Genomic DNA, 25,096 nt, shown 5'->3' with positions numbered 1-25,096 from the left:
GACATTTCCCCATTTGTTAGGAAATGGAAAGGCTTGGAAAAAATTACATTAAGTGAAGTAAGCCAGGCCCAAAGAAACATAGGTCCCATGGTTTCCCTTATTTGCAATATCTAGTATAGGTATGAGTCAAGCGGAAAAAGTCAGATAATGTGATGTTAGGAAAACGAACCCTCAAATATGTATTTTAATGTTTTTGTTTCTTTCATACATGTGTTTCTAACGCATTTATAAGATTATTTCTTTGTTGCTTAGTATGTCCCTCCCCCACAGTTTAACCCCCGCTTTCACTATATTTGATGTCAGTATAACATGTGGAGGAGATGGGGACAAACAAGTCGTTTAAGGATTCAGGTGGACCTGTTGCAACAATGAGAAGTACAAAATGTCATGTCAAAACCAGCTTTACATTGTCGGTGTGGGGGGTGAGGATGGGGGGTATGATTGGGTGGGGTGGAGAGTTGAGGCTGGGAAGGGAGGTGAAGGGTAAACAAAGGAGGAGGCTGCAATGCTTGGTAAGAAATGTATGCATTATCCTGCCCATGTAATTGTAACCCCTCTGTACAGTATGTTCTCAAATAAAATAAAATTAAATTTAAAAAAAAGAAAGACATATTAATCAGACAGTTTAACATGAGTCACTGCAATACCTTAGAAAGATAAATTACTCATAAAAAGAATAATGCAGTCTCAATGGAGAATACATGATTCATTGTGACTGAAGAACACAATGTCCCTTGATATGAATGGTAATATCACACTGAGGGAGAAAGGGGGAAGGTTAGGTCAAAGGCCATAAAAACAATGTCATTCATCAGCATATCTACTAAGATTTTAATGGGCCATGGCCCACTTCTAATTTTAATGTTAAATCCCTCTAGCCATACTCGGCAGTTTATGGCTCTATATTAGAGAAAGCCAACATTATGGTTGTTTATATCTCTTCATTTTCCCTTAATACATTGACAACCACCATTCAATAAGAACACCAACATTATACTATACTACATTACCAGTGATGTATCCAAAATTACACTGTCCTTTGTTACTATCATTACAACACTTCTTCACTACCACCACCAAAACCAATGTGACTAAAGCCACCAAGACTTCATTGTGCTAAAGACCTATGCTTTTTGGTCCTCATGTTGGTATTAATTCTCTCTGATGTATTTTCTCTGTATAGAAGCCAAACTATAATAACATACAAATCAGAACATACAAATGCCTTACTTAAGATTGAATGTCTTCAAACAGTTCTGTAATATAATCTATATGCTCTAATTCCTCCTAAAATCTCCAAAATAGATTTTATCATTACAGCCATAGCTATACATCTAGCATAAAATAAGGCATTGAGCCGACACTGGTAGTTCACGGCTGTAATCCTAGCTCCTCGAAGGCAATGATCTAATGACTGCGGTTCCATGCCAGCCTCGACAGGAAAGTTCCTATGAGATTATTATCTCCAATTAACCACTCAAATACTGGTAGTGAAGCTGTGGCTCAAACTGCTAGCAAAAAGATCTCAAGTCCCATTACAAACAATAGAATAATATATAATAAAAATTACACATTGATGGCTAGCTTCATTGTTTGGCAAAATAGATGTCTGATTCTTTTCTAAGTCTTTAGTTTCTACTCTAGGAATACTTATAATATCAGTGAACAACATAATCATTTTTAGTTGTTAGTATGTTTGTGTTAGAACAAAAGTCAGAAGACTATAGACTATAGGTGAAACTTAGTCTGTTCCATGATTTTGAATAAAATTGTATTGGAGTTCATTCATATTCACAATGCATTATCTATGGTATTTTATGTCTATAATAGTAAACTCTGGCAGTTATAAAAGAAATCATATGATCACCAAAGCATGAAATATTTTCCATCTGGCCATTTATAATGAATACTCTCTACTTCTTAAGTAACTCATTGGATTCAGAATCTCTTACAGGTTACATGCCAGTTTTCTTATTACAATACCTTCTTAAAATACTAGAACCTCCAGGATCCATACTCATATATGCTTTTGATATATTTCATAATAATACCTGGAAAGTTGCAATTATTTTGAGATGAAAATATTATTTTAGCTCTTTTCTAACTCAATCACTGCTAAACAAAGCAGAAGCAATCATATATTAAAAATTGCAAGAAAAGATGCAAGGATGGAAGTGATTGAGGAGCATGAGCATGCACAAAAAGCATTTGCTGGAGCTCAGGTACTATAAGGCATTTAAGGAAGATCAAAAGAGACAGATCAGGCAGAGGGAAAATGCAGTTATTGTTGGCAACATGCCCATAAACAGGGCTGGAAATTTTATTATTTTTAATTTTTAAAATTACTATTTTAAGTTTTTGTACAAAGGAATTGCCATTTACACATGTTCATGATTACATTGTATATGGATAGATGGCACCACAATCACCATTCTCACCAATATCTCCCACACCCACATCTTCACTCACTCTTCTTAATTTTGTAGGCTACACATGAGATTTTTATCTGTATTGTCCCTCTCTTTGCAGAAATTTTCTATATTCTGAATCCTCTATACTTCAAAAACATTTCATTCATATTATCACAATCTTATGATTGCATCACATTTCCTTGAATTTCATATGAAAACCTTGGGAGTTGGAAATTCATAGAACACATGGAACACTGAACATGTGTAATAGAGATAATGGACATCTATGAAACATGTAACATGTCTGTTATCTCTGTTTAGAATTTTGGCTACTGTAGTTCTACAGTGACTTCAGACAAATTTTTGCAGCATGGACTTCACTAACTCCTATTTATCTGATCATCCCATGAGATGAGAAATTCGAGAAGACAGTCATTATCTTTTTCTGATGCTCTGCACAATCAGAAGCAATTAGCCTATTATAGAGCTTTTCTGTCTTATGCCAGTGTCCTATCTCTGGAAATTGAAAATATAGACAAGTTGCGTCACTAACCATAATGGAAAATGAAAATCCTTTTGCTGTTAGTGTCTGTTAGGGACAGCACACATTTCAATGTAAGCTCTCTTCAGCCTTGTACCATACCAGACAAGACTAAACACTGGATTTTCCTTTGTACAACATTCCATTTAGGTAATCATGCTTGGCACAAATTTCTGATAAAATAAGGAATCTTAGATAAAAGTACAGACATGTAAATGAAGACGTTATCTAATTAGAGTAAATATAAAGTTCACTGAAATGTATTTGGATTTTGGGGTTGCTTGTAATATCAGGAAGATGCCACTAGCTTACATGATAATTCTGACCAAAGTAGGAAAGTTTTAGCGAGTGTTCTACAGAAGTAGAGATGTCAGTCACCATCACGTCTTCCCCTCTTTTAGTAAACCCTGAATGTCAGAAATTGGTTCTGAATTCCAGGCAAAAGTACCAGGATTCTTGAGAGACATGGAATGACAAAATGGCATTTTTTTTGGGGGGGGGGCTGGTCGTGGGGCCTGAATTCTGGGCCTGAGCTCTGTTCCTCAGCTCTTCAGCTCAAGGCTTGCGCTCTACAACTTGAGCCATAGCGCCACTTCTGGCTTTTTTCTTTTTGCTTATGTGGTGCTGAGGAATCAAACCCAGGGCCTCATGCATGCAAGGGAAGTGCTCTACCACTGAGCCACCTTCACAGCCCCATCTACGTTATTCTTTTCTGGCTATTCAGTATTTAGAATTGGGAAAATGTAAAATACACTAGCCCTATAATGAGGCTGAATGAGGACATTTATGAAATTTACTTTGGTATAATACAAACCATGATAGGTTATTTTACTCAATATAAGAAGTGTTCAAATTTTCTGCTTAAGGACATGGCAAATTTCTACCACCCCTTTGGAAAAGAAAATGCTAGCAGAGAAACCTAGCTTTGACATCTTTAGTTTTGTCTCAGTGTGTGCGCTCAGGAAACGAAGTGCTTGTTGCTCTTGGGTGAACCATGGATACTGAACATCTGTTCTTTGAAGAACTTGATATTGTTTGGCTCAGCGATTTCTATGTAGTGCTTGCACCTCTTTAAAACAGCAGTGAGCATAAAAATACAAAAGTACTAAATGTCAGCCTGTGGTGTGGAGCCACCTGGATTTAACACTGATTAGCAATAGGTGTAGAAATTTGAAATGCCATCCAATGTAGTGTCATAGCTTAAGTTCTAATGGAATAATTTTAGAGTAAATCTCAGACAGATCTACTTAACTCACAACTAAATATATATGTGTATCTTTATATATACTATGTGGGTAAAGGTATATAATATTTAAAATGATTATTAAGTACAATGTGATGAATATTGTTAAATATTTGTTATTAGGCTTAATAAAGTTTTACGATGATTGTAAGTATTATCTAAAATAATTGTAATTTAAAAAAAGACATGTAGTATTTTCTTGTGAAACTTACTCTTCTTATAATGGAAAAAAGACATGAAGTTTGAGGCTATCTTGGATCAAGTATTTGGCTCCTATTATCTCTTCAATTTCTGACAATTCCATGTGATTTTCTTATGTATTGTGTGCATTCTTTGTTTACCACCTGTCAGTACGCAGTCATACTATGCTAGTGCAGTAATCAAAGTAGCAAGTATAACCTCCAAGATTCCTCAGAATTTTTCAACACAGGTGGAAATGTCCATCTACCACCTCAATCAGTTTGTCCCTGTGATCCTTTGTGTACCTCATTCTCTCTGGACAACCATTTCTTGTTGTTTATAAATGACTTATTTATTTTGATGTCATTAGTATCCAAAAATATTGCAAAAACTTAATTTTTAATCCTCACATTCAGTAGGTTTTGGATTTCTGTTAAGTCGTGGTACATAGGAGTCTCAATACAATGTCGATTTTTGAGAAGAACGCATCTTGATCAATGTCAATTCTTTCATATCTCCTCCACATCTCTGCCAATCCCACTCATCCAATCAGGTTTCTTAATATTATTTTCACAGATATTTTCAACCTTCCTCTCTCTGTTTATCTGTCCCTACTCCTTGGTCTCCCTACCCTATGTGGTACTGGAGAGCATCTGCCACTTCTGTACTGCAAGCTGGCTCAGTAGTGTGAGAGAGCCCAGTGTCTCCTTGAAGAGACAGAGCCTTCATAAAAATAACTCTGCCATTACCATGGTGTGCAGAAGAAGCTTTCACAAGATGAGCGGGATTAAACAAATCCTGGAAGCCAAGGAAGACAATATGGCCCTGGGGGCTGGGCTGGGGGTGGGGGTGTTGTATGGGGAGGAAGGAGTGGGGAGGACCCTTAAGCAGGCCTTGGAACTTCTGAGAGCACAGACTTCAGTCTCTCCTCTGTGATTTCCTGGAGAGCTACTCCCCGGATAAAGCAAATAAGCCTGTCAAGAACTAGGTGCATACCTCTGGCAGCCTCTCAGGTTCGGCTTTGTGCAAATCTCTTCCAGTATCTCACTCCACAAGTATGAGACAATCAGGAGGCCTGCTCCACACGAGGGTCTCCCTTCAGCCACCTTCCAGTCAGTCTTGTCCTAAATAAAAATTATATATACATATGTATATATGTATATACATACATATATATACATATACATATATATATATATACATATACATATATACATATATTTCTTGAGCTCTTTCTGGAGCTCTTACTTAAGCCAGTAATATACTGTTATCAAAAATCTAACAAAGACACAAAAAGATAACAGAAAAGAAAATTATACAGTAATATTGCTGATCAACAGTCTCAAAAGAATCTTTTAAACAGGATTAGAAAATTGAGTGAAAGGAAATCCAAAAGATTGTATATCAGAATCAACTTTCACTCCAAGGATGTGAGAATAGCTCATAATATACCAATTAATAAATATAGGAGATCACATAATAAAATGAAACATAATGTTATGTGCTCATCTCAACTGATGGAATAAAATGAACAAATGTCAACATGAATTTATGAATAAAAGGGCTGAAGAAATTAAGTACATCTATGTCGTATATCAGCACAATAAAGAATGAAATACACAAATCCATAGCCAACATCAACCTAATAAGAAAAATTCTGAGATCAATACAGATAAGATTAAAAATAAGTCAAGAATGTTCATATTTAACAATATTATGTAATATTGCAATATAATTGATAGCTACAGAATTTATTTAAAACAATGATGCAAAATGTAAACAAATAAAAACTAACCTGCAGAAAACCTAGAGGTAAACACCCATTGCCACAGACAATTGATTCTCAAGAAGGGTGCTAACAACTCACAATAGAAAGTGGACAGTCTCTTCAGCATGTATTTCAGGGATAACTAGATATTCACATACAGAAAAAAGAAAATTGACTCTCCTTGTATATTAAGGCATATAATAAGGTTGAATATGCATTGTGGAGGCAGAATGAATGATACTAAAAAGTCCCACATGTGGTTTTGGCTATCTTAAATTCAGTTCCAAAAGGGAAGAATGATTAATTCCAAAGTCATAAGAAAATGATTCTTGGCAAATTATTGTGATTTTTAGGATAAGCTACTAATGTGGATATAGGAATATTTAAAAATGTCTCTGCTAGATAATATAGTCCAGAATATATTGCATAAAAATTTCAATAGAACCTTTATCTTGAGTAGTGAAAACAAGATGCAATTGTGCAATTACAAGGAGTTTCGTAATGATCATAATTGCAATGTATGTTAGTTGACCAATAATCAAAGACATAGAAAAACATGCAAAGAAAGACTAGCATTCTCTTGTAGAAACACTGTATCTAGAATTAGTTTTATTCTTATTGATATTGTTCTTAAGTGGCTTCTGTGTAATTTATCATATATCCATTTGACTCAGGTAACATTTGAATAAATAAAAAATCAATTAATGGAACAAAATGTCGAATGAAAAACTGCTAAATATAGTATTCTTGAATTTTGTAATATATAACTTGGAAATTATGTCAACTATTTCTATCAAACTTATTTAATTTGGAAAGACAAAGATATTCTTAATACTTCAAACCTGTTTATGTCAAAACAGTGAAAAATCATGCAGATTTGCTCAGTTGAATCAGGCAGCATTGTCAATGTTTGGTTTTTGAAATAGTGTAAGATTTTGAGTTCATTTCTTTACAAATTTCCTCCACATAATCTCTCTGTAAATATTTATATGCGGTAGTCTTTGGTCATAAAAGAAAGTTTCTATAGCAGGAAAAAATTAATACTAGAATCAGATCTAATGCTTGGTGCTGTCAGAATAACATCTTCCCTGCTTTTTGTCTGGTACAGTTGTTAACTTGGAGACTGTATAAATAGATTTAAAGCAATGAACATGCAAAGAGAAAATTCAGATGAAATGGCATCTACTTATAAAAACATATTCGTATATTAAATTCAATTAAAGTATGACAAATATCTTTCATGCTATCTTATATCCAGGATGTATAACTTAAAAAAAGAGAAATAACTATTCCTAGAGAAATACTGGTGATTTTTTTCAGAGATTAATGATTCAGTCTAGAAAATTAGAACCACCCAGGGGACAAGTCTACATATAATTTAGGAAAAAACTCTATTATCCCCATTTATGTTTCTTATTTTTGAAAAAGCAAAACAAGTCTTTCAAATTAGCTGTTGACAATTAGCAACAAAACTTGGGCATATGTCATTTTTAAGTTGACTATAAAGGAATTATTATTATTGAATATAATCAATATAATCCCAAGAATAGTGTTTACCAGTTATTACTAGCTACCATTCAATTTTTGTCATTTGTTTGGGGAATGACCAAATTCCAAACAGGTAAGAAAAGTAGTTTACTTGTAGGATAAGGATGCAGCCTGCTACACTGGCCCCTCAGTACCTGAGCAGAGGCTGCAAGGAGCTGAGGACAGTATTCAGGTAACTGATGATGAAGAAGGAGAATCAAGAAAGGATGAAGGACACAGGGAGATGCCTATTGGGAATGATGCTGTAATAGCAAGAACAACAAAATTTTATTCAAGGATAAGCAGGAATCATATCTGGTCTGGTCTGCATGAAATGGGATAATATTTCTAAAGAACATAATTTATACATATATTAAAGGAATAGAAACTTGTTTGAACTACTTGTCTTGTTCCTGGACATCAAGACAAGGAATGGTAGTAGGGACATCAATGTTAGAAGATGTATCTCAGCTCTTGTCTTCTACTGCCTTATGCAATTACTTTTTTCATTTTAGGAAACAGACCTCAAAATGCATCAACTATACAACGGGTTTATTTGCAAGATCACTGTGTATTAGAACCATTAGAATCTATTATTAAAATTGAATGTGATTGCACAGATTTGTACAAAATCCCTATAAATACATAAAAAGTTAAAATACATAAAAAGTTAAACAAATGAATAGAAATTAGAAAGATTGTATGGTATGACATTGATACCCTTCGCATTCAATGAATAGGAGAAATAACTGTATAACATGATAAAATTATTTCCATGTCAGTGCATTGTGGTGGGAAAAGTTGCTATTTAAGTATGAAGAAAGAAATGTTATGGAAAAGGAATTTACATCCAGATTACAATACTGAAAAAATAAAGAATTACGGTTGATGCCACTTTGGAAAGCAGTATGGTTGTTCCTCAAAAGACTTCACATAGAGCTCCCCTATGACCCAGCAGTCCCACTTTTGAGCATTTACCCAAATGTTTACAAACAAGACCACACTAAAGCTACCAGCACAACTATGTTTATTGAAGCATTATTTACCATAGCTAAGATATGGAACCAACCCAGATGCCCCTCAGTAGATGAATGGATCAAGAAAATGTGGTATATATACACAATGGAATTCTATGCCTCCATCAGAAAGAATGACATTTCCCCATTTGTTAGGAAATGGAAAAACTTGGAAAAAATGATATTAAGTGAAGTAAGCCAGGCCCAAAGAAACACAGATGCCATGGTTTCCCTTATTTGCAATATCTAGTATATGTATGAGCCAAGCGGAAAAGGTCAGATAATGTGATGTTAGGAAAAGGAACCCTTAGATATGTATTTTAATGTATTTTTTCCTTCATGCATGTGTTTCTAACGGATTTATAAGATTATTTCTTTGTTGCTTTGTATGTCCCTCCCCCACATTATAACCCCCACTTTCACTATATTTGATGTTAGTATAACTTGTGGAGGAGATGGGGAAAAACAAGTCGTTTAAGGATTCATGTGGACCTGTTGCAACAATGAGAAGTACAACTTGTCATGTCAAAAACGAGCTTTACAATGTCGGTGGGGGGGATGGGGCGAAGGATTGGGTGGTGGGGGAGGGGGGAGGCTGGGAAGGGAGGTGAAGGGTAAACAAAGGAGGAGGCTGCAATGCTTGGTAAGAAATGTATGCAATATCCTGCCCATGTAATTGTAACCCCTCTGTACAGTTTGTTCACAAATAAAATAAAAAATTTTTAAAAAAGAATTATGGTTGATGAATCGTTTAATCAAAATAGCTACAATTGAGAAATTGTGATGCCTGGAATAGTTTCTTTGTCTCTATAATGTTGAAAAATGAGTCCAGAGACACGGAGGTAGGAGAAAAATGGCAAAAGATTTATTGAACAAAAAAGAGAAGCAGATCTCCCTCTAGACGGGCGAGGCCCCAGTGGAGGACAGTTCCTGGGATGCCTTGTGCAAGGGTTAAATAAGGGCTCTCTAGGAGAGACTATGTGACTCCCAAGGCCATGTGGGTCATATTAGTCTCCAGGCCCAATCAGAGTTTCCACATAGCTTGTATGAGCAGCCAGTGTGTTCATTAGCTTTTCTCATTGGCACTCACCTGTGGAGTTCCATCAACCTGTTGGTCATGTGCCAATATTCCAGAAATAGCAAGGTGAAATGATGTGATGTCCAAGGACACGTATACAGTATTGGTGAAGACCAACGCAGCAGGTCAGTAGGAGGGGTCTTTGCTCTGATTGCCGAGCCAGGCTTTATTTCTACTCTTAGCTATCACAACATTGGCTTATTTTAAGCTCTTACCCTTTTTATGTTTATCACTATCTATTATATCAATCAAGTTTCTGGCTGACTATTAATGATCTTCAGAGTATACAAAAAGTGGTTCCCCATAAAAATAAAATAATGGGACTGGGAATTTTGTCTAGTTATAGAGTGCTTGTCTAGCATGCATGAAACCCTGGGTTTGATTCCTCAGTACCACATTAGCAGAAAAAGCCAAAAGTGGCTCTGTGGCTCAAGTGGTAGAGTACTAGCCTTGAGCAAAAGAAGCACAGGGACAGTACCTAGACCTTTAGTTCAGACCCCAGGACAGGCAATATATAAATAAATAAAAACAATGCATACTTTAATAAGATATGGTTTTAGAGTAGAGGGCATTCTCATTGAAGTCAGAAATAAAGATTCCTAACCCTTCTGTACAACATCTTTGCAATAAAGCAAAACATTTTTTTAAAAAGACACAAAAATTCCTATCTAGAAGTATCACAAAAAAGTTCTTTGAGCAAAATATTCTATTACACAGCACACACCTCCTATAAATGTGCTAAGTATCATGATACAAATGATATCAAACTGCATCTTCAGATACAACGAAGAGAAAGAGTTGAGTTGGTGATATTTTTTCCAAAAAAGCATTTTATATAGAAGTATATGAAAGAGTTGATTTATATTAGTAGAAATAATTTTTGAACAATCAATCTGTTTTCCATTTCATCTTCTGCCCAGCAATCTTCTCTTAAATGTCCTTCTGATGAGCAAATCCAGCTTATCCTTTCTCAGAATATTGTGGCCTCTTCTCTTTGCTAGAGTTTGTATCTATTACTTTATCTCCAATGGTCGGCTATTTTAATTTATGACTTAGATGTCCTTCCTTGTTGAAAAGGTTTGTCACACTGTTCTTCATTCCCAAATCCCATCACCACCAAACTACTCCATTTCTTACTTTTAAAAGATTTCTCCTTTTCCAGAAGTATCTTCTTTTTACTTTCATTGTATATTCTCTCATTTATGTCTTGTGAAAACAAAGCAACAGTATTCCCTGAGAGTGTACCCCAGTTTTATTTTAGTTCATGACAGGTAACTGGAGTTTTAGGAATCTGAACCAAAGGATAAATGATACATTATTGAGATGACACAAGAAAAATACAATATAAGCAATTCATGCCAGCTTTTAACTTTGATGAATGGCTTTCAATTTAAAGATAAAAGAATTTACTAAGAAAAAACTGGGGGAAATAACATGACCTATTCTGTACTTTTTGAAATAGTATTTTGGCAACTAGTGAAAATCTGTACCAAAATAAGAAAGCAAGATGGATTTAAAGAATTGAATCTTATAGTGATTCACATGTAAAACTAACAGAAGAAAAAAATGTATTTCCAAAAAACTATAGAGTAAAATGTATGTGAGCAAATAAAAATAGATACTTACCATGAAGGACAGAGCAGAAAAGACTGACCTAAACCCTACTGCAAATTCCTGTGTCATTGTTGTCCTATATTCATGGTATCTTAAGATTTCATGGTGTGTTGTGGTTGATGTTTCCATAGAAACCATTAAGTGCTGTTTAGTATTTTAGTACCTGTGCACTTGCTAATTCAAAGAGGATAAATATATGAAAGAAATAACACTTTCAATCATCTGCCTAATTCTGCACATTATTATAAGGATTTCTAATTCCAGGCAAAAGTTTCTTGAAATATATTTTGGTAGATTATGAATAGATTCTCCTAAACATAATTTTATCTAAACACCTTAATATAAACACTTAATTTTTGTTATTAATAATTACTTTAAAATTTGCTTTTTTTCGGTTTTGTTACCACTGGTATTCAAACTCAGGGTCTTTGACTTGTTTTTCAGGTATTCTAGCACTTGAAACACACCTGAGGTCTTTTGTTGTTTGTTTTTAGTGTTAATTTCTTATTGGTTGGTTTGTTTTCTAAGGGTTTTATAGTTTTTGAGAGGTATCATCTCACAGGGTCTGGCCTGGGCTACATTTCTCCTATTTACATAACCCTAATACCATACCTTCTGTTGGTGTTTAAAATATTTTATTAGTTCAGACGGGGGCTCACAAATCATTTTGGCAATAGACTCTAAATTTGATCTGCTTGACTCAGTCTCCCACATAGCTAAACATGAGCCACCATGCTTAGCCACAAATTTCAAATATATCATTTCCCTTTAGTTACCGAATTACTACCCAGATCAATAAAATAAATAAATAATGGATATACAATTCCAAAGAGAAGACATCAAGTTGTTTTTATTGGTAGAGGTATGAACTGATGCAGTCAAAAGAAAAATAGAGGGGCTGGGAAGGTGTCTCAGTGGTAGAGCACTTGCCTTGCATGCCTGAGGCCCTGGGTTCGATTCCCCAGCACCACATAAACAAAAAGAAAGAAAGCCAGAAGTGGCGCTGTGGCTCAAGTGGTAGAGAGCTAGCCTTAAGCTGAAGAGCTGAGGGACAGCGCCCAGGCCCAGAGTTCAGGCCCATGACCGGACCCCCCCACCAAAAATAAAATAGATTCCATCCAGACAAAGTAGCAGGTTAAAAAATCAATTAGATTGTTTTTCGATATACCAGCAATGAACAGACAGAAAAAGTATCAGGATAACATTTCTATTGTCAATAACCTCAAGAAATAGAATATTTATGAATAAATTTAATGGTATGAAAGATTTCTCTGAGGAAATTCATAAGATATTAAAGCGGAAATTGAAAATACTAGCATATGGAAAAATAGCACATCCTAACAGACTGGAAGGGTAATATTGTAATAATAGCTATTGTCCTCAAATTAATCTCTAGATTAAGTGCACACTTCATAAAAATCTCTCAATATTATTTAACAAAAATAGAAAAAGCAGTGAAAAGATTTATATGGAAGTATAAAAGGCTCTGAAGAGTCAAAGCAATTATGATTTAAAAAATCGATGGGAGACCGGTTCTGTTGGCTCACACATATATACCAGATCTGAAAATTGTGGTTCAAAGCCAGCCCAGGCAGGAAAGGCCATGACACTCATACCCCCAATTAACCAAAAACTCAAATATTTCTGTGGTTCAAAGTGGTAGAGTGGCCTCTTGTGTCCATATTTTGAAGTTCATTTTGCTTAACATCATCTTATATGATCATATGTACATAGCTTTTGAGCTTTACTGTTCAACTGATAAGATTATCCTAGACTTATACCAATTATTGCAAATAAAGGAAAACATGGGACCTATATTTCTTTGGTCTGGCTTACTTCACTTAATATGATTTTTTCCAAGTCCTTCCATTCCCTAAGAAATGGGGTGATGACTTCTTTATGATGAAAGCATAAAATTCCATTGTATGTGTGTGTGTGTGTCTGTCTGTATCACACTTTCTTTTATCTACTGAGGGGCATCTAGGTTAGTTCCACATCTTAGCTATGGTAAATAATGCTGTGATAAACATAGTAGTGCTAGTAGTTTTAGTATGGTTTCCTTTATGATCATTTGGGTAAATGCCCAGAAGTGGGATTGCTAGGTCATAGGGGAGGTCGATGTTTAATCCTTTGAGGAACCTCCATACTGCTTTCCAGAGTGGTTGAACGAGTTTACATTCCCATTAGGGAGTGCAGCAGGGTTCTCTTTTGTCCACATCCACTTTGCCATCTATTGTTATTAGATTTTTTGATTATAGCCATTCTAACTGGGGTGAGGTGGCATCTCAACCTTGTTAATGTACTATGTGTTTTTTGTGTTTCTTTTGTTTCTACTTGCCCCTATGCTATAGCCCCTGTTGTCACTGTATTTGATTTTAGCACCCTGAATCTTGTATATACATTTATCTAATTTGGGGAGAGGAAAGGGCATAACAAAATGCTGAAACAAGGACACAGGATGATCCACTGCAACACTAAGACTCACAAGTCACTCTGTTGGAAATAAACTTTACAACTTAAAGAGTGAGGGAGGGGAGAAGAAAAGCATAGTAGGAGATAAAGAAAGGAGGGGAAAACAGTGCTTGACAAGAAATGTACTCATTACCTTACTCGTAACTGTAAACCCTCTGTACACCATCTTTACAATAAAATAAAAATTAATCAAAAAAAGTGGTAGTGGGGCTGGGAAGATGGCTCAGTGGTAGAGCACTTGCCTGGCATGCCTGAGACCCTGGGTTTGATTCCTCAGCACCACATAAGCAAAAAGAAAAAAGCCAGAAGTGGTGCTGTGGCTCAAGTGGTAGGGCGCTAGCCTTGAGCTGAAGAGCTGAGGGACAGCGCCCAGGGCCAGAGTTCAGGCCCCACTACCGGACCCCCCCCCCAAAAAAAGTGGTAGAGTGGTAGCCTTGAGAAAAAAGCACCAGGACAGTGCCCACACACCTAATTAAAACACCATGACCAAAAAAACAAAACAAAACAAATACCCCTCCCCCCCAAAAAAAATCACAGAAAACTTACAGGTTTATTTCATTTGATTTCTTTTTATTAGAGACATATAATCTGGAAATCCCATCAAAAATACTACCAAATTTACTATTTTTATTCTGTTTGTGTTGGTTCACTACTGTTTTATTATTTACTATTGTTTTATTGTTTTTAATGTTTACTACTGTTATTTATTGGTTTACTACTGATTCCTGATTCTCCTCTTCTAGAAGGTGAATTCATCAAGAAAAACAATCAAAACAAAGAAGCACAAAACACATGGCCCATGGCCTATATTCACTTTGGTGCCTTACCTTTGCCTTAACAAGAGCCTGCAGCCTCATCATACGTATCAAAAGTCAAGAGTTCAGATTAGAGAACTTCATTTTCCTCTGAAAACAATGCTTGTAAATTTGCTAAAGATATTAAAAACAAAAAAAGAGTCTATTAAAACATTGAAACACAAAGGTAAGCTCGTTTTCTATGGTCAATACAAAATAATGGCAAATGTGAATTAACTTAAATTTCTAATATTTACATTAAATAACTCCATTTCACCTCAACAAGTTAAGAAGTGACATGTGTCTTAATTCAGTGTAAGATGTGTAAATGTTTCAGAGAAATCAAGAAAACAGCAACCAACATTGGAAGTTTATTTTGTATCATCATCTTTAAAATGTTATAATTATCCTGACTCCAATAAGAGCATCTAATTAAGTTTGCAACAGGAAAATGTTGATATTGCCAAATGCAGTAAAATATATGGAAAGTATTAATGTCAATGATCACTTTACTACATTTTATGTAATGATAAATCAGTTTGATTACTGAGTAAACACAATAGTCTATTTCTCGATTTTTAAGAGCCATTTTGAATTCATAGAGTGATTACTAGATAGGATGCAAGGTATCAAAGCAAGACATATATTGACCTTACCTCTTTCTAAATATTTCAATCATCACATTTTCTAAGCAGATGAAATATATTTGAACTAGATGCACATTTTGGGTATTTTTCCTTTTTTGAGAGAGAGAATAAGCTTAAGAATGTGTCTTTTCTATTTTTGTTCTCAAACTTACTCCGTTTTTGTCAAAATTTTCTACCATATATTTTGAATAGCAAATACAATATTAGTTAATATAATTTAATATAATTTTAAATAAAGCAATACCTGAAGGCACACATGTTAAAATATTTGTGGTTAAAATGAACAAGTTTTATGTTTCTCTGTGGTACATATTTTTCCTAATAGCTGAACAGGCTATCAGTTGTTTCAAAATTTAAAAACTGGTTTCTCTGAGGGAGGAACATTGTTCTAAAAGAAATGTCCTCTTTACCTGACTTAAGTAACTATAACTATCTGTACATCACTTTTATAATAATAATAAAATATTTTTTAAAATCTCATCTTCATAAAATTGTAAATATGTTATTATAATCCCAACTTATTTTTACTACGTTCTCCATGTAAAATAGGAATATAAAATAACTACACTTGACTATAATCACCATAGAGCAAGTAGACATTGCATAACCATTCCCTTACCTCATTGTTCATTTCAAAAAGAAAACTGGCACCCACAAATACCTGGTTGCTGTTGCAAATGAGGGTTTTCCAACTCTTTCTTGTCATTTACAGTGAAATTATTCCAACTTTTCAGTTGCATATTTATTAACAACATATTCAGTGATGATGAAATCAAACACAATCTCAAATACAATGTCAAATATAATCTCATCAACAGAAGCAAAAATATTGTAAAATTGAAATATTAAAGTATGAAACTTAACCCTTGATATCAATGAGGGGACTTAAAGTATTTCTACCCTAATTAAGAAGTAGATCCCCTAAGAGAACCTAAGTTGGCATTAGCTCTGTAGAACTCAGACTTATTTCAGAAAGAGAAAGAAGATCAACTCTATAAGAAAGCACATTTAGGGGCTGGGAAGGTGGCTCAGTGGTAGAGCGCTTGCCTTGCACGCATGAGGCCCTGGATTCGATTCCCCAACAGCACATAAGCAAAAAGAAAAAAAAGCCAGAAGTGGCACTGTGACTCAAGTGGTAGAGCGCTAGCCTTGAGCTGAAGAGTTGAGGGACAGCGCCCAGGACCAGAATTCAGGCCCCACGACCGGACCCTCCTTCCCCCAAAAAAGAAATCACATTTATTTTTATTTGTATTTGCTTGTGTGCTTGTCATTATTTATTTATTCATTCATTAACTCAACTTTTACCAAACCCAAATATTTTGTAAGTAATTGTACATAGGGTGTATATTAAGGACTGTTTGGTAGCTCTTAATTTCCTGAACTCTTTGTAAAATTTACTCTTCTTCACATGAAAGTCTTCTGTGCTCATGAGTTTGGAACATATGTTAGACACAAGATTGCTTCCGCTGGCAGAGTATTAGGATATCTTTGGGATGCTCACGTTCAAAATTTCACTTCAGGATCCTGGACCGTTAATCTTCTCTTGGCTTTTACTCACAGTCTAGTTTATGTATACAAGGAAGTAAAATAAAATTCGAGTAGCTTAAACATTTGCTTTCCTTCTATCAGTTCAGAGGTGGTAGGTAGGATGGTTGTTGCTTTACATGGATTTTTTGTACAGATAAGTAGAGCTGTTTACAGATGGTAAATGCTGAACAAATGCTCTGGTAGCGAGACCGAATTCGATGAACCCTGGCATCCAGCATCTGATTAAGTTTTGTGTATGTATTATCTAAAAGTTCTGTCATTAACCAAATGCTTCAGATGGAAGAACACAGCAGCATGTACTTACTTTCCCACAGCCATGGAGTCTGGGAATCTATGTTTAAGGTGATTTCAGGTTTATTGGCCCTGAAGGCTTTGTTCCTTTGCCTGCTAATGGCTTTCTTATTGATTTGTCCTCATATGAGACCTTTTTATATGTGCACCCTGATGACTTTTTTTTTCTAATAAGGAAAGTCCTATTGCATTTGTGTTATAATAGAACAATTTCAAATAAATTAACTCTTGAATAAATTATTTCTTAATGTTATATCAAGGCTCAGTATTTCCACATAAATTTTGTGTACAGAATTGGAAGCATAACAATATACTTTACTTAAATGTCTTGTCACCAGAACCAGATTTAGTTTATCTGATTTACCTTATGGTGAAAATAACTAAATCCAGAATATTTTCCAAACACATATTTTGCTACAAACAAAAATTTAATAATTAAATTATAGCAGCAGTTCACTAACCTCCCTAAAATACATAATAAATTGTCTCATTTCCTATTTATCAACAAAAGTGAAATCAGTGTATGTTTTCTTAAGCAGCTCATATATTATATATAAATATACATATACTTAAATTGTCTTATTATATTTCAAAGAATATAATACTCTCAAATGTGTAATATGGATCACAACTATTCATGAGGTTCAGAAAATTAGGCTATCTCTACAAGAAACTGAAGATCACATTTTTCAAAATTTATTTTGTTGACTGATTCACAATAAAAACAGAAATCAAGTGCTAATGATTTGTGATCCTTTCTGATCCTCAACCTTTAGAGAATATAGTCATATGTAAAGGTAAAGAGAAACTCTCTGAAGATTTGTCTTCTTGGACACATGGCAAAAGTAGAGAAAGAAAGGAACTCTAAGAAAATAATCATACAAATTTAAACCATTTGTAACACTAATAATTTTAAGAATGAAAAATTGCACTGTAATTCAGGAATATACACAGCCACCGACATAAACAACCCCTTTTTTGAAAAAAAAAAAAAAAAGAATTTCATGTATTTGTTCTGATACCAAAACACCAAATTAAACAAAACACAAAAGGTAATCCTTGAATCATTCAGATTCCTCTTTCATTAATAAAAAAAGAAAAAGAAAAGGAAAAATACTGATTAATAAATGGTAGAAGGAAAAGAAAGGCTGAGCTAGAGGAAAGTTATCTGAAGGGAGGAAAGGAGGGAAGGACATACAGACAGAGAATGCTTAATTTTTTTTAGATCTTTCAGTTTTTTCTAGTCATGTAGTCCTTTGATGTTAACCAATAGATACATTAATGAAAAATTGAAGGATTTTGATTAGCCATCTTTATATGATCAAGACAAGTCTAATAAGATACTAGTTTTAAAACAACCTTAAAGTGTGCAGTTCTCAAGGTATGTTTGCAAGCATGTCAATTTTCATACACTTGTCTAGTTTCTAAGAATTATAGAATTTTTAGCTATTTTTATGCTGCTGATTTCTAGTTTACTTTTATTATGGTCTGAGAGCATACATGGTATTATTTTAATTTGTTCAGATGACTTTTTGCCTATGGTACAATATGTTCTACATTCCTCATTAGTTTAACAGTCTATTTATTTTCTCCCACTGTTGATTTATTCTACAATTTTGGTTATACGCAGTCAATTAATAGTACAGTTAAATTAACTGCGTTCTTACTTACTGATTAATTTATCAATTTGTCCATTTCTGATGGAGAGAAATGGTAGTGTCCTCTTCTTTGTAATTCATCAAATTTTGATTCATTTGTCTTAATGCATTATGATTAGGAAATTATAGAGGGCAGATTATTTTTTGGAATACATAAAACATCTTTTATCATAGTACCTTTTTAATTCTAATAATTTTCCCTGTGTTAAGGTGACTTTGTCTAAAAACTCATATACTTCAAGTTTGTTTAGACTGGTGTTAAAATGGTATATACTTATCAGTCCTATTAATGTTAACCTACAGATACCTTAATATGAAAAGTGCCCTTCCTATAGATAATAGATTTCGGCATATTGTTCCTTCAATCACTTTTGAAAATTCCTATGTTTTAATCAGAACATTTTGATAATTTATTTTTATATAAATATTAATAAATTTCAATTAATAATCTACTATGAATTTTACTATCTTTTATTATTTGCTCTCATTCTTTCTTGCTTTTTTTAGATTTTTTTTTCTTGTCAATATGAAGGTGACATAAAACTTTTTTATTTTGCTATTTTTATCCTTTTTCTTTTCTATCATTTGAGGTTCAGTTTAATGGTTTAATCTATTTTGTATCATATCAATTAGGCTTTAAAAAATCTCCTTTTATTTCCTAACAAATGGGGCAATCTCATTCTTTCTGATGGAGGCATAGAATTCCATTGTGCATATATACCACATTTTCTTGTTTCATTCATCTACTGAGGGGAATCCGGGTTGGTTCCATATCTTAGTTATAGTAAATAATGCTGCAATAAACATAGTTGTGCTGGTAGCTTTAGTGTGGTCTTGTTTGTAAACATTTGGGTAAATTCCCAAAAATGGGATTGATGGGTCATAGGGGAGCTCTATGTGAAGTCTTTTGAGGAACCTCCATATTACTTTCCAAAGTGGTTGAACAATTTTGCACTCCCACCAACAATGAAGTAAGGTTCCCTACTGTCCACATCCCTTCCAGCATCTGTTGTTAATAGAGTTCTTGATTTTTGCCATTCTAACTGGGGTGAGGTGGTATCTTAATGTTGTTTTGATTTGCATTTCTTTTATGGTTAGGGAGGTTGAGCATTTCTTCATGTGTCTATTGGCCATCCTTCTTTCTTCTTCAGAAAAGTTTCTCTTTAAGTCTTTCGCCCACTTATTTATTGGGCAGTTGTTTCTTTGAGGATTTGTTGTTGGGGGATTTAATTTTTTGAGTTCCAAGTATATTTTAGGTATGAGACCCTTGTCCTTTAATTGTAACCCCTCTGTACAGTATTTTCACAATAAAAAAATGAAAAAAATCTCCTTTTATGATACATGCAGGTGGCTCATGCCTATAACCCTAGCTACTCAGGAATCTCAGAACTGAGCATTGTAGTTCAAATCTAGTCCAGGAAGGTAAGTCCTTGAGACACTTCTCTCTAACTGCCAAAAAGATGGAATTAGAGCTAAGTTTCAAGGGCTTTTTTCCCTTTTCCTTGAACAAAATGCTTGGAGATAGCTCCCTGGCCCTGAGTTCAAGCCCCAGGATCTGCCCTCTCTCCTGCCACACACACAAATACACAAATCTCTTTTTAGTGGTTATATTACAGTTTATGACATACTATTACAGTTAGTTTCATATTTACCATTAATTTCAATCTTCCTGGGTAATAATATTCACAAAACATGTACAATTTCACCCAACCATATTTTTGTATGATACCTTTCATTCATTTCAATGCATAAATATATGTAATGTACAAATATATTCACTGTTGTAATCTATTTTGATATTATATGGAACAAAATGTTTATTATAAATTATATAGGGAAGGTCAACATTTCATTGTACTTCATCATGACTTTATTGCTCTTAATTAAGATCCATTTCTGATATAACAATTTATTTTCTGTGAGGAATTAAAAAACTCACAAATATATAGTATGGGCCACATTAATTGTCATTAGATTTACTCAATGCTTGTTTGCAGGAATGTCTTTACTTGTCTGTAACATTCACATGTTCATATCATTTTATTTGTCATAACATGATTTTGGAAGGACAATTTTGCAAGATAGAGAAATTGAGATGCTTTTTATCTTGAGAGACTTTATATGTAACCCTAAATACACAATAGGATAAAATCTGAGGATTGCAGATTGCCGCTGGCCCAGGCAAGAAAGCCTGTGAGACTCTTTTCTTCAATATTGTACCAAAAAACTAGAACTAAAACAAAGGCTCAAGTTGTACGACCTGAGCTGAAAGCCAAAAACTCAGATGCAGTGCCCAGAATCTGAGTTCAAGTCCCAGCACAATAAATATCTACTGAGGGACATCAGGGTTGTTTACATATCTTAGCTTTGGTGAATAATACTTCAATAAATATAGTTGTGCTGGGAGCTTTAGTATGGCCTTGTTTGTGATCATTTTGGTAAATGCCCAGAAGTGTGATTGCTGGGTCATAGGGGAGCTCTATGTGTAGTCTTTTGTGGAACCTCCATACTGCTTTACTGAGTGATGAAACAAATTTACACTCCCACCAACAATGTAGTAATGTTCCCTTTTGGCCACATCCCCTCAGCATCTGTTACTAGATTTTTTTGTTTACAGCCATTCTAACTGGGGTGAGGTAAATCTCAATGTTGTTTTGATTTGCATTTATTTTTTGGCCAGAAAAGTTCATGTGACTATTGACCATTCTTAGTAAAACAGAGACAAAGAAACATAGGTCCCATGGTTTCCCTCATTTGGAATAATTAGTATATGTCTAGGATAATCTTAGCAGATGGGCAGAAGAGGTCAATAGCAATGCACATATGAGCATATAAGATGATGCTAAGCGAATTGAACTCTTAAGACATGGAGGTTTTCTTTGTTCTTGCTGTTTTCAATATCCTATGTGAATTTTTTGGCTTCTTTTGTGTGTTATTCTCCCTATGACATATCCCCTGGTGTTACTATATTTGATTTTGGTACCCTGGTATTGTATATATGATTATTTGACTTAGGGAAGGGTCACAAGAGAATGGTGAGACAAAGGACAAAGAGGAACCAATGCAACAGGGATATAAACAAGTCAATAGGTTGGAAATGATCTGTACAATCTGGGGGGGAGGAGAGGGAGGGAAAATAGGAAAAAAATGAGGGAAGGGGTACCAAGTTTGACAAGAAATGTACTTATTACCTTACCTATGTAGTGTAATCTTGTTGTATATCACCTTAACAATAAAAAATTAAAAAGTTAATAATAAATAAATAAATTTTATATTTCACTGTTGTTTCTTTCATGGTATTTGAGGAAAACAATTATATTTTTTTAATCTTTAAATCTTGTACACAGGCTTTACAATACAGTTTGTTCATTTATGCATCCAGCAGTGCATCTCACAACATAGTAGCAATTATAGAAATGCTCTTCATTTTCTCTGTGGTGCATGATATCTCTAAAATCAAAGATGACCCATAGAGTAGATTTTTTTGGGGGGGGGGGTCCGGTCGTGAGGCCTGAACTCTAGGGCTGGGCGCTGTCCCTCAGCTCTTCAGCTCAAGGCTAGCACTTTACCACTTGAGCCACAATGCTACTTCTGGCTTTTTTCTTTTTGCTTATGTGGTGCTGAGGAGTCGAACCCAGGGTCTCAGGCATGCAAGGGCAAGCGCTCTACCACTGAGCCACCTTCCCAGTCCTAGAATAGATTTGTTGTTGTTGTTTTTTAGTAGTGTCTTCATTCTACTTACTCTATCCAGTCAGTATAGTATCATCAATGAGATTAAGTCATGTGATTTTTTTTAGAAGTCTCTCTACAAGCTAAAATTTTTACATAGGACCATAGAGTTGACACATTCCTCAGAAAGGTCACGACAATCCTGCTGGCCTGGCAATCCTGCAGAAAGAATTTCATCTAGTGGTATTTAATAAGAGAGTGGAAAGAGAAAGTATTGACCATTTGAAAAAGTGTATTCTATTACCTGAGAAGGTTTAAATTGTACAAATAGCAAAATCATATCTGGAAGAGCAACTGTATTTAGAGTCAACTAAGTAAATTCATAATAACCCCCTGGTATCCTTTCTTTATGGCCAAGTTGGTAAAAATTAACATGAACTAATGAGCAACTCACCATCAAAGACAAATTGCTTATTTTTGGTAGAGAAGAATCAGAGTACATGGAATTTGTATTCCCTGGTGTTTGGCCCATGTCCTATGAAAATGAAAAATGAGGAGATGGTGAAACTTTGTGTTGAGGAACATTGAGATGTGAGCTAATGTTATAACAATGGTTCTTGGCACATTGTAAATAATGACAGGACAGATTTCTCTAAGGAAGAACTTCAACTTCAAATATGAGACTTAGCAGAATAGAAATAGTAGAATATGCCCACCACGGGAATGGGTGAAGCCACTCATTAATTACTTGATTTAATTAAGATTATATTTAAATTACACTTGTTGAGAGCTCAGAATGTGCTCCCAAGTACGTCAGAAATTAATAACTGTAGCTTGAAAAAATCTTATTCTTGCCCATGGGGTATCTCATAGTGCAGAAGGACTAAATATGTAAAAAAGAATTATCAAAGGCTATGTGTGGGAGAGGGAAGCATCAGTATACTGAAGTATACAGAAGTGGATAAGGAAGGATGATGTCGGGGGAAGGCAAAGTTCTCAAAGTAAGGCAAACTCAAAATGAAAGGAGTGCCTGGGGGCAGAATCATGTCTCTTACCAAAATACATACTCAAGTAAATTGAAATTAAATATTCAGCCCATAGGAATCAAGAAAAAAGAATAAACAGAGCACAGTCTCAAGTAAATCTAAGAGGACATTTTGATGAATAAATTACTGGACCACAGATTAAACAGTGCAGCAAGGTCAAGTGAGACAAGAACTGAGAAGGATATTTTACATTGTGAAATAAGAGGTAATTTATGAACTGGGGAAAATGCCATTTTCTTAGAATATAGAGAATGGAAACTCTATTAGGATAGGTTGAGCAGTTAATGGAAGGTCAAAGAAAATACAAGTGTCCTTTCATACAGTAGAAACCTGACTTAAGTAAGTCATATTCAATAGTTAGAGAACAGAACATAAAATGATATTGTTTTGTTTATGGACACCATTTTCTCATAGTTAGCTTAGTAAAATAAACCTCTGGATTAGAATTAAAGAAATCAAAAAATTTCAAACTCCAAGACAAAAGCTGCTTGATTTGTTGATGTATTAAATGTATAATATTTAATAAAAAATATTTGAGTGGATAGCTTACATACAATCAGAAAGAGAAGAGATAAATCTCACCTCCCCCCCCCAAACTGCTGGAGGAGAAACAATTCTCATGATCATCATGAGAGAAGACCACAAACATCCTTGTAAAGAGAAGAAGAAAGATGTATATGCAGAATTTCTTCTCCTGCCTTACTCTGATATCTCTTCTCATTTAGCCTCTAAAAAGCTCTTGAAACATTATTTTCCCATATTTCCCAGACTAAAAGTGAGCTTCAGAGAAATTAATGCACTGAAAAGAATCAAAGAAACTGAAGTGAAGTTTCTTCTTTCTTAGTGAATTTTAACCCTACCAATTGGCTCCATAGTGGCATGCCTATCCATATACATTATGATGCACTTTTATCGAACTCACCCGACATGTTATTTTACAATCTTTGCGATTATGAAATAAGAGGATACCATATGATAAGTTGCCATGGTTTTCTCTCCATTCGTTTGGTGGAAAACATCATAAAATCTATTGTTATTATAGATGAGGTACATAAGACCATAAATGCTATTTTGCCTGTTTATTTAAAGTTACAGTGTTTAAACCGTGCACCAGTGGCTCACGCCTATAATCTTAGCTACTCAGGAGGCTGATATCTGAGGATCATGGTTCAAAGCCAGCCCATGTAGAAAAGTCTGTGAGACTTGTATGTCCAATAAACAACTAGAAAACCGGAAGTGGCACTGCGGCTCAAGTGGTAAAGCACTCCCCTTGAGCTGAAGAGCTGAGGGACAGAACCCAGGCCCAGACTTCAAGCTCCACGACCGAAAGGGAGAAAAAAGTTAGAGTCTTTACTTCCTTTCTCTTTCTTATATGTTGGATAACACAATAGCATGCCCCATCCTTCACTTGTTCAGGGAACCATTCTCTGATTTTCCTGCTCCATGGCACACATTTGTTAAAGAATTATCATACATGACAATGCAATCTAAATGATTTCTGCATTAACTTCTCTTCTGAAAACAAAATGTGAATTTTTCCTTGCATCTCAGATCCAATTACTATGACTATTGAAGGAAGGCAATGCTTAGGTG

Source organism: Dipodomys spectabilis, unplaced genomic scaffold (genome assembly GCF_019054845.1).
Source record: "Dipodomys spectabilis isolate Male_0828 unplaced genomic scaffold, ASM1905484v1 ptg000308l, whole genome shotgun sequence".
Classification (NCBI taxonomy): domain Eukaryota; kingdom Metazoa; phylum Chordata; class Mammalia; order Rodentia; family Heteromyidae; genus Dipodomys; species Dipodomys spectabilis.
The sequence above is the reverse complement of the archived record's forward strand: the minus strand, read 5'-3'. Positions refer to the sequence as shown.